Source organism: Cydia amplana, chromosome 4 (assembly GCF_948474715.1).
Source record: "Cydia amplana chromosome 4, ilCydAmpl1.1, whole genome shotgun sequence".
Classification (NCBI taxonomy): domain Eukaryota; kingdom Metazoa; phylum Arthropoda; class Insecta; order Lepidoptera; family Tortricidae; genus Cydia; species Cydia amplana.
In genome coordinates, this window is record NC_086072.1 from 15,642,092 (window position 1) to 15,653,787 (window position 11,696).

Genomic DNA, 11,696 nt, shown 5'->3' on the forward strand with positions numbered 1-11,696 from the left:
ACAAGTTTTGAATCGTATCTCCTACTTTTGCACTACAGACAGATTTTTATAAGACAAACTGCTATCGGTTCTTCAATCTTTATCTTCATTATTGTCTACCGGATTTTGAAAGAAATTGATACTCACTGATTTAAACTTTCACGATTTTTACACATTATTAAATTATACAACGGGACTTAATCGCGTATCTAAGTTTTAAGATTTACCTCCGACGTTTCGAGGACGGCGTTGTCCCCGTGGTCTCGGAGAAGACTGGCTTAAGCTTTTTGGCTTGGCTGGCTTAGTAATTTCAATCGGGACGAGGGTTTCAAGATCTCATCCACATGGAATCCAGTCATTAGTAAATGTAAGCGTAAACGAATATCGACAGTCGATAAATCGAATATCGTTAGTGTTGTGTGTCGACAGAGTGACATCCCTAGTGCGCAAAACGTTCAAGCGGATAAACAAGACCAAGTGCGGGTAGTTCGAAAAACTCGCGCGGTTAGACGATGCTGATGTCAACTTAAGCCAGTCTTCTCCGAGACCACGGGGACAACGCCGTCCTCGAAACGTCGGAGGTAAATCTTAAAACTTAGATACGCGATTAAGTCCCGTTGTATAATTTAATAATGAGAAATTGATACTATTTTATGAATTTTGTAAACATTGTCTAAAATAACACTTTTTTCCTATCTAGATTGCTGTGAAGAATATTACTTACCTATACGAAATCTACATATTTGGGTTCGTCTTTGACGTGTCGTAAAACGTGTCTAGGGTTTTAATTTTAAACGAATTAACACAAAAGTTATAGCCAGAAAATCAGTTTGTTGGCCTTAAATTGTTCAACTTTGATGCCAAATATCTCGAAGACAATGAACTTTGAAGTAAATATGGAATACTATATTTCTTAAAGCCGTTGCTGTTAATATGATAAGCTACAAAAAACATAAGAAAACTAAGGGATTCCGATCGAAGGTCATTGGCGTGGCGGAGCCCCTTAAGTAACATCAATTTCAAGGACATTGGGTGTTGACAGCCCCTTAATATGAGTTTAAAAGCTGTTTTATGACATTTTTTCAACGATTTTAACAAGTCTTCAAAAGTTTCGGTTTCGGTTTCGGTTTCGGCCGAAACTAGAGCCAATGCCGAACATTCGGTTTCGGTTTCGGTTTCGGCAAAAAAACATGTTTCGGTCGGACACTACTGTCAATACCTTATTTCTTACGAACACCTAAAATAATAAGTTTAAAATTAATCTCAATGTCTCCAGTTTGCTGTTCATTCAAACTGACAAAATCCAAATTTCTGAGGCAATATACGACCGCTGTCTTATATAAGCCATTAAAATTCATCATGAATAACCCCACGTTGCGTTGTTATAAATTTAATTAAATAAATAATTATTGTATTTAATTTATAACAACTAATTAGGCATAGCGTCCAATTTAGAATATGACACAGGCACTAGTTCTTACGAATTTTACCTTAATTTATTAATCAAAGTACCTGAGGTAAAAGTGAGAAGAGGTTAATAAGCAGATGCACCAGCTAGTCGCCGACGCTCCGCTTCCCCCGGGATTAGCCCTTAAGCCTGCACCTAACAGACTGGCTCATAGGGGGCTATGAGCTTGCTGTTGCGTCAATTTTCATTTTTAGAAAAAAAAACTAGTCTACTAACTACTAACAACACAATAAATGCTTATTTTGCCGCATTCTTCACTATCTCTCCCTATTTCACTGCAATCTAACCCAGAGGACAAAAATATAGCTTATTGTGGCTACTGGCTACTCCGTCTTCCTCATGACTCATGATATTTTACTTCACCATAAAGTAATTGGTGTAATATCAAATGATATTTTTCACACAAGTTACAAGAAGTTCATTGCTAAGAGCTGGGGTTAGGACCCACGACGATTGGTTTAAAATTTAAACTTTATATATAATTTGTTACCTAGTAATTATACTAAATCTGTTTTCTTTTTGACATTTAGTGGTATATGTATTGCTGTATGTTTATTGTCAAGTTTTTTTTAATTCTGGACAATTGTCATATATTCGTTTTCATGATAGATCTACACCAACGCAACTGCATGTCATGTTCTTGCGGTTTATTTTTATAACGCCAAGATCGAAATTTGACTGTTAACTCCATCTTGCGTCGAGTAGGGGAATCAAAAAACTATAGAAAATAGAAATGCAGTTTACTCTATGCCATAGAATCCCCTTTTAAATGTCATAAATCCAAACATGGCGGCCATACCAATAGACAACCAAGTCTAGCGATGAAATGATTTGTTTACATGAGATTCACTGACAGGTGACACACTTTACCTATTCGACAACCCATGATTGTTCAGATTCAAATGAACTTCAACATGCGACGTCAAAAGTGGCATGTCGAATAAGGCCCCTGTTTAGCTTGCTACCACTTTAAACACTAAACACTGTAGGTACTCGTATATATATTAGACTGCTCAAAAACATTGGGGATAACGGGCGTAAATATTTCCAGTGGTAAAGATAATAGCGATTTGAGTAGGTATAATTTATCATTGCTTTCATCTTACATCTTTTAATAAAATAGAAGGTTTGAACTTGAACATGCCTGGAAGGTCCTCACCGAGAAGATTTTAAGCATAACCTTAACTTATACTATAAAAAAATACCCAGGCGTGTACCTACTGCATTACAAATAGGTAAACACGTATGACTTCTTCTTCATAAACACATAAATAACACGGTGGTCAACGTCGCTTCAAAACGAAAGCTTCCGTTTTCAGGCCGTCAGATCTGTGGCGGATAACTCGTGATTTATTTATGAGAAGTACCCTTTCCCTACCAGATGTTTTCTTTTATTTGGAGTGAAGTTTTTTGGTCAGTGGGATATGGAATTTATTACCCTATATAATAAATTTAAAGGCAAAATACGACTACAAATTACACGAGCGAGACACTGCGCACCGCTAAGGGAAGTTAGGAAATTAATATGAATATCTTTAAGGAAAACTAAAACTCTTTTCCTTATATTTAAAGATGAAAACGTGGTACATAGTATACCTAAATAGGTATAGTATTAAATACCTACAAGGTATAATTTTAAAGCGTTTCCTAATAAAACAACGAATATATAGTACATTATACTATGTACAAACAAAACTCATGATACTGAGATATAACCGTATAGGTACTCGTATTGTTAAAAAATCACGATTGAAAATACAAGTAACAACTTTGCCATGATATTGTTAGAGAAAATGAAAGAGATAATAGTCTACATTGTTGTGGGAAGAACCGAAATACGAATCGCACACAATGTGCTAATAGCACTTGAAAGCAAAACAAATTGTTTCACTTAATACCGCTACACCTTTATCTATAGGGACAATTTGATTAGTGACTCTCTTTTGGTTGAAACGGCGTGGCATTCCGTGCGAACAAATGGGACTGAGGTTTTGGTGATTCGTATTTTCATCAGGTAAACGCTGTTTCTTGGGTTTTTACTTGAAATTAGATCGAAAGACGGAAATGAGGATGTCCTTTTCAGGTTTCCGTTGTCTTTTATAGATAGGTAGATACTTAATTTGTTTTTTTTTTCATCTAAGTATCATAAAATTTAACACAAATGTAAGTATAGTTAACACAAAATTAACATCAAAAACAACGCATAAACATTGTTTTGCTTGTGTTGCAACAAAATGGTTCACAGCTTAAAAAGCTCATTCATTTCGGATTGGTTTTCGGCTCATCGGGTTATCTGAAACGTAAAATACCTTATGTAGGTAAGTATATAATACTTCCACTTATTTCTAGTTTTGGAAGTGCAATGACTGCAATGAGCATTTGTTTGTGCAGGCAGCACCAGCGACAATACGAGACGTTTTCATTGTTGCACAAAAAATGTTGTTATAGAAAATGGGACAGGTAATGGCTTCTATTGTGGCCAGAATGTTGTGTATCTAAACACGAATTGCAACACGGACTAATGAAACTTAAGGGGAAGAAATTGTTGTACCTACTCGCGCTATTAAAACCAAATAAGTAAGTAGCTTTATTGCCACTTTTTACGCAATAAGATAGAAAAATGAAAATTTTCTCACAAACCTGGAAGAATTCCTAAAAAAAACTGTATTGTTACGCAATTTCCACACCTGTAAACTTTAAATTAGGTAAATCGTAATAGGTAGTATCGATATAGGTAGGTACCTAGTCGATAATGATTGTATCGTTGTATATTAGGTATCTACCTAATTTGGAAATTTAAACCACTAATCGCAGTTCTTATAATCCTTAAAAAAAACAGAGTTTTAGACTCCGGATGCTTTCTTAAATCCTAAAAGTCAGTCCAACATGAATAATTAAGAAAAGGGACCAAAAACAAGTTCCGTAAACAGCCATTACGATCCCGCCGCAAATAAGTCGCGCAAACACCTGCAGGCCGGTTGATTAATAAATCAGGCATTCATTTATGCAGGACGTCTCTAATGCGAGGCTGAGGCTAGTGATGTGCCGCAAGCGAGTCTTACCTTCTTACCAAATTGTTGCAGATATAAAAAAATTATAGAGTCTGTGCGGAAAGAGAAGACTCGTGGAATGTATGGGGCCCAATACATTCCACGACTCTTCTCTTTCCGCACAGACTCTACCAATTTTTTAAGGGCATTTCCCGGTCAGGACCTTTGGCTTTTCCGATTATTTTTATTTCAGGGTTTTATGGAACATTTAGCTCGCGGTGTCACCTCAGAATCGTTGCATTAAAAAAATGTCCTACGTGGCGAACTGGATAAAGCATTTTATTACACAAACATACCCGTTTCTTTGTTATGTTATAAGTTATAATTACGGAAAACGTTTTAAAAGCTACATTTCATAGTATTTTTCAATGCGTACAACAGGTACCTATATATATATTTTTTTAATTTTAAATATTTCATTTAAAGATGTTTTTTTTTCGATAAATGTCGATTTTATGTGTACTATTTTTCTATTATGAAAACTTCATTTCCAGCAGAATATTATCGTGAGCAAGGAAAAATATTCCTAAAAACAGGCCAGGTATCATTAAGTTCCCGGTAACAGCACATCACTAAATAGCAGAGAAGGAAAGAAAACAGCCGGCAGCTATTTATAAAGTCAATCGATACGGGTGTGCGACAAATGGGTCAACATTGCATTAGCTCTTCATCCCGCATATTACACACAAACACAGAGGGACTACCGCGAAAACCGAATTTCGTAAATTGCGGGGATCTTTCTCTTTTATTCCAATACAGGCGTGATTAGAGTGACTGAGAAAAATGCTCGCAATTTGCAAAATTCGGTTTTCATGGTAGCCTCTCTGCATCGGGATCAAAATTGAGAACGTGTACGCACATATTAATTATACGAACGGCATATGGCGAAGGCTTAGAAGGTGAACATTTCGGGAATTACAGGCTGGAAATGTAATTTTAACTTGTGACATCTTGCACGTGAACAGAGTTATAAAAACAACTCGCAACCTAGTTATTTAACAGAAGTAAATAGGTACATTATAAATCCGGTATGTTTTAATTTCTAGCTAGATAATTGGTTCATAATTTATCTCACAAAATAAACTGTTGAATCACAATCGTATGTAGGTATTATTGTAGGTGTATATACGCAATAAGCAGTCATATATTTTGTGCATTTACCTAATACCCTCCTTGTAAAGATATATAAGTACCTATAGGTATAAACACAAATATTGGTCTCTGCGATGTCGATTTTCTTGAGATCCTATTGTGTATGATGAAAAGGGTGGTTGAACCCATCTGGCAAGTGTTCCGGTAAAGCGGTCGTATTCCGAGGTAGGCTGCCAACGTCTTGGGACTATGCCAAAATGCCCTGAATAATTCCGTTGAGAGCACCTGAATTTAATTAAAATTTAAAATGCTAGGAATTTCATTAAGCTCCCTGAAATTCTGGCCAACTACTGAACTGACAAAATGCCGAAATCCGCCCTCTGAATAATTGATACGTTGATTCGCTTGGGAATAACCGTTATCCTTTTTTTGTCAAACGCAGAAAAACATGGCAGGCAGTCGTACTCCGGAACCTGTAGGCTTGTTCAGAAAAAGATTTCAGCTGGCGTATATTTCTCTAGGGAATTCCGCCTTCTGAATGCCAGTCCGCATGTAGCCGTGTCTCGGCATACATATAAAGTGTACAACTAGAACACAGGCAATGATACAACATATTACTTTTTCATACCGCCTCATAACTTCAAAGAAGATTTACGCCCCGTAATAATGGAACCTAAGTATGAACATTCCGTAAGTATATCAAAGCGGGAATCTGAGTGGCAAATACCAAGGATCACAGAACGTGTATTTAATTCTGTCTTTATCCACTCCGTCTCATTACCAGCGATCCCCGCGATCTCCAAAACAAGTTCTGACAAATTATCGTCAACTTTGAGGATGAAAGATTAATTTTGCGCTCCCCTCTCGTCTTAATCGTGTTAGTCTGAATATTTATCTTCTAATTATGAAAAGGTACAACGATGTTTCTGCAAGGGATCAAAATGCTTCCGTCCTGTAACTTGAAAAAAGTATGTGAATTATCCGCTGCGAACTTTTCCTTTGATGTCTTTCAAAAACTTTACTCTGGTTCAATAGATAAGTAGTTCACGTACAGCTTAGTTAGAAATAGTTTCACCCCAAATTCATGAGTCTTTGTCCATTCATGCGGACTTTTCCCTCTCAATACGCAAGAGTTATTCTTTCCAAATAGAACGGGATATTTGAAATACGCAAGTCTTTGGAGAAAACCTTTTTATCGCAATGAGCGTCATTGGGACGAGCAATTTTGGCGAGCGTTACGAGAGCATAAAATGTTACAGGCCAGCATAAAGCAGGTGAATAACAATTGAAACATCTAAATTAAAACCCTTACGAGGACATCCAGCGACGGAATCAAGAGTCCTTAAATAAATGACTGCATAATTTATTTTTAGGTCAGCATTCCGTTGCAAAAAATAAAGCGAATTCGGTTGGCTTTCGGAGAATTTCACTGAATACTTCGAGTAAACCGCTTTGACCCGCGCTTCTTGTTTGTTCTGTAAATCTGTCTACAAGGGTTTGGCGGGTGTTGTTAGTATAACTAATTGCGATTTGCGTCTCATTTCATAGACTAGAGACTTCCATTGATTATTTAATGCTACCGACATAAACATAAGGCGTCCGCCTTAAGGAGCTTGTAACTGTTGAAACTTGAAGAATGTCGGTTAATGTTTGTTAGCTATTGATGAAATGGGTTGGGTAAATAGCCAACCATTTTCCCTGCAATGTGAACCCAATTAGATGGAAACGTAATATCATATCCTATTACATGTTTCCATAATGTTTGTTTCCTTGGCATCTTTTAAAATAGTGGAGCTTTAGTGTTTTGTGGCCTCGAATTAAACTTTCGTCGTTAATGGTCACAAAGAGCCGATTAAAATTATAATAGACCTATACGGAGTCCTAGCCACTGATAAACTAGAATATATAAGTTAAAACGACACCGACACTCAAATAAGTCCTTCTTAAACCGGTTATGAAGATAAGTTAGAAGCGCAAATGCAATGAAACTCGCTAAAACTATCATTCGCGTGCATGCGATTGCAAGTTGCAAGTATCGAAAAGCTGCCATAGCGGCAGCCCGACTCAGCCGAGTCAGACGGGCTAATTGCGGGCCGCTTTCAGTCTAGCTGAGCTAGGCTATACAAACTGAGCTAAAAGACTGCAAGCTGAAAAGCGCCAGACGGCCTGCGATTGTGAGCTTGCTGTATATTCCCATTTGTGCCGCGAACACGGCCGGACTACTCTGGGGACCTGTATAACAAGTCTTCGAGATCCGTGACTAGAGTCGGTCCAAGCTAACTTTGCATGGCATTTGCAGTGACAACTTTTGGAAATTGCATAAATAATGTAAAACTATGAACATATTACGTTTATGATGACACTCTCTCAGTTTGTATTAATCAGATCAGTGCAAAATTGGCTTATACATCAGACTCTATCAGTAAATACATATAAGATGAAGCACATATATATAAGTTAAGTATACCTACTCTTACATCTCCTGAGCCGTCGACTTGGTAAGCGATTGAAATTACACCCCAGCGCTGAATGTAGTCTACATGAGGAATTAGGAAACGTGTGATTAAGTCAGAGTTTTAACGTAGTGAGATTTAAAATTAAATACGAAAACTTTAGAGGTATTTTTTACACGAAACGGGGACACTATGGACATGCATGTTTGGAGTCAGAAGTTCGCTTCAGAAAAGGTACACAAATGAAATATTCAGAAAAGGTAAGCTTATAATTTAACCATTCTAACCCGTGGTTACGGGTAGCCTACTTACAAGTAGTTTATGTTACAAGAATTTGGATGGAATACCCATGTAACTATGCTAAAGATTTCAACTTCAAGTTTAGTTAAAGAATTAGTGGCGACATCAATTAGGGCTGTAAGTTATAACGTAAACGAAACAACCTGTGAATTTCGTACAGTTAGTAATTAGGAAAGTTTCGACAACTTTCCCTAACAGCTTTGGAAAGTAATTATAAACAACAAGAACAGATACCTACAGACGCAGCGATGTTTAGGAATATAAACATAATAATACGGTTTTTTTTACATTTTATTTATTCACTGCTAAGCCAATCGCGTAGAGTTACATCGTAGCCCGTAGCAGGTGCTTCCTGATTTGTAGCAAGAATATGACGGCGTTAGATAATGTGTGACGACAATGTGTCGTTAATCGGCACTGAATGGGTTCATTATAAACATTAATACTAGTTCGTACCTATTATATACCCAATTACGACATAATTGATATAACGTGATACGGTATCTGCTGCTAGTGTTCCACTAGTAGATAAATGCTTATAAAAATCAAACGATCAAAATGATTTAATTACTTATAGTATCTCATTATGTAATAAAGTATTAAGACGGCCAGTCAATATTTTATCATTATCCGGTAGATAAAATATGATCGGGATAATCCGGGGCCGTTTGTGGACCTTTCTACCCTCACCCGTCGACGTATCCCTTATCCCTTCGAGATTGCTTTAGATACCAGAATTTAATTTCCGAAAGTGTGCATACTTCTTCACTTCGCTAGAACGTTTAGACTGCGGTTTATAAAGAGCTGCAAAATTAAATTAGGCACTTCGCACCTTAGGGGAAGCGCCTATCTGATATTGGACACGAATTTCAGAAGACCTTAAACATTTAGATGCTTTATTGAGAAATTTTAACTTTTTACCGCTTATTTTAACGCTTAAGTCTTGATAGGGTGACTAAATTATTGGAAGTCGGTTGATGTCACCATTGAGCATAATGTTGTATTTTCTAATATATTCCTCGAAAGATACGGCTGTTATCTTGATAATTTTGGATGATAACATTATTCATATGAAGAATAGAATGCAGTCATACCTACATTATTAGTCATATATTCACGGTAACAAAAAATCTTCCGAGATAGTATTGAAAATTATGAATTAAATCGACCTTATTATAGAAAATAAATAGGTATTCATAGAATTCAGAGTTCCTATAAAAAAACCTTAAATATCTTTATGTCTTCCCCTGCAAATAATTACTTAACGTAATTTTCCTATACCATTGATGTTAGTTTTTATTTCGAGTCTATAATTTGGGAGCAGAACCATAAACAACACTTTAAAATGCGCGCAAACGATTCACATGCACCACGTACGGGCAATCTCCGGAGCCGGTACAAATTCACCAGTGAAAGCCTAACTGCCGCACATAAATCTTCGAGCATACCGATACAAAGCCTATTAATCTGAATTCAACACAACCCTTCAGGAGGGCGTACTTGTGAACCTTTCACAGGGGCAGTGGGCTATCGAACGAACGAACCGCTCATTTGTTAGTGCGTCGCCGGCAGCCAAACATCCACGTGTAGCGCCAATTTATGAATTAAAATAACATTTAAACAGATTAAAAACACATTTAGTTTTTTTTTTAAAGAATGAGTGTTTACTTACAGGGGCGCGCGGTGTTGTGTGGTGATTCTGTGAGGTTGGCAGCGCCGGGCGCGTAGCATGCCGGGCGTGGAGCGGCGTCGCGCGGCTGCGGCCGACTGACGCACGCACGCGCCTCGCAAGGACGCTACGCGCTACGGCTACGAGGGCGCCTTTGCACCGTAGCTACGAAGGGTGCCTTTTGCACCGTTAGGGGGTGAGTTTCAGTCTCGAGTAGAAGTAGAGTCGAAACTTTTAGCGAACCAGTATAACGCTCTCCCCGTTTACTCACATTAGTACGGATTTCGCAGTCACACTTACAAAGGTTCCGCTGAGCGTTTGTTGTGAAGTTGTGATGCGTCTCGTCTGCGCTCGGTAAACAATGCGAACACACGGGCAGCTTACAGCCTTCTATGAAACGCTGTCGCGAATGGGGAAGCGTATTCTTTTCAAAATAAAGATGTGCGTGTCGCAATAACTGTCGACTTTCTAGTTTCGCTGCCAACTTGAAAGCCAAGTTATACCTAGAGCTAGGTTCGATTTTTTACTTCAACTTTAAAAAAGGTTTAATTTTTTTTCATTTCGGTGTAAAAGTGTCCGGTCGTAGCTCAATCCCGAGACGGTGATTACGCTAACGTCCGGGGTAGATTTGAACAATAAAAGTAAACGTTTCAGGACTTTCAGGCCGCCGGGACATAACACCTAAACGACATAACTTCGTTATTCATGTTACGCTAAAACAACAGATTTTTCGCGTAGAAAGTTGCCGCAAACAATAATAAAGTCTTAGGTTTGATCTCGTGAAATGTTTTTGCAGTTTGGGGCGAAGTTAGGACAAAGTTCGCTCATGCCCAGCATACTGTATTAGTCCAGTAGTTTGTAAATATTATGAGGCTTTACTTAAATATTTGCCGAGTTTGCACAAAGTCAGGAGTATCTCCCCACTGATTACCTACAGTTGAATATTGTGACATTTTTTTGTGAAGCTATATAATAGGTATAAGTAATTTATTTTACTTTCAACCAGCATTTAAACATACTTTAGTGCATAAAACAAGTAAATAGGTATGTATGTATGTAGAAACCCAGATTGCTACTGTATAGCAATACCTCTGAGTTGTTAAAATTTCGATTAAATGTGTGCTAAGATTAGGTTTAACATTTTTTTTGTCAAATAGGCAGAACATATAAAATTAGAAGCTTTTCCTAGGTAAAATCTTATCAATACCTATTATAAAACAAAGTCCCCTGCCGCGTCTGTCTGTATGTTCGCGATAAACTCAAAAACTACTGAACGGATTTTCGTGCGGTTTTCACCTATCAATAGAGTGATTCTTGTGGAAGGTTTAGGTGTATAATTTGTAAAGGTTTTGTGTAAATTTGTTGAACTACCCGTGCGAAGCCGGGGCGGGTCGCTAGTCTGTAATAAAATATCACTGAGTAAATAGTTCGGCGGTTACGGACATGTAATAACTGCCCACAAACCAATAACTTACTAGTAATGGGAGCGTGGGGACTATTATACTACTCTTTGGCGGGGACTTTTGGAATGGCCGAAATCCGAATAGCGCTGTGTAGTATCGGCATTCGGCCAGTAGCCCACGGGTCAGCCGTGGACCCGGAAATAATACGTTCTCAGGGAATTTGTGGCCTTTTCAATGGGGATTGCGGGAAGTGACTCGTATTTTTGAAAGGTTAGCTACTCA

General features: G+C 37.7%; 1 protein-coding gene across 1 annotated transcript in view; it reads right to left on the reverse strand.

The window, feature by feature from the left end:
• The window catches only part of LOC134647273 (serine/arginine repetitive matrix protein 1-like), a 44,564-nt gene extending 34,309 nt beyond the window's left edge, over positions 1–10,255 (reverse strand). The window contains exon 1 of the mRNA XM_063501550.1: positions 10,015–10,255. The gene's annotated coding sequence lies outside the window, so the exon portion shown is untranslated. The remainder of the gene's footprint in view (positions 1–10,014) is intronic.
• Between the last annotated feature and the right edge of the window lie 1,441 nt (positions 10,256–11,696).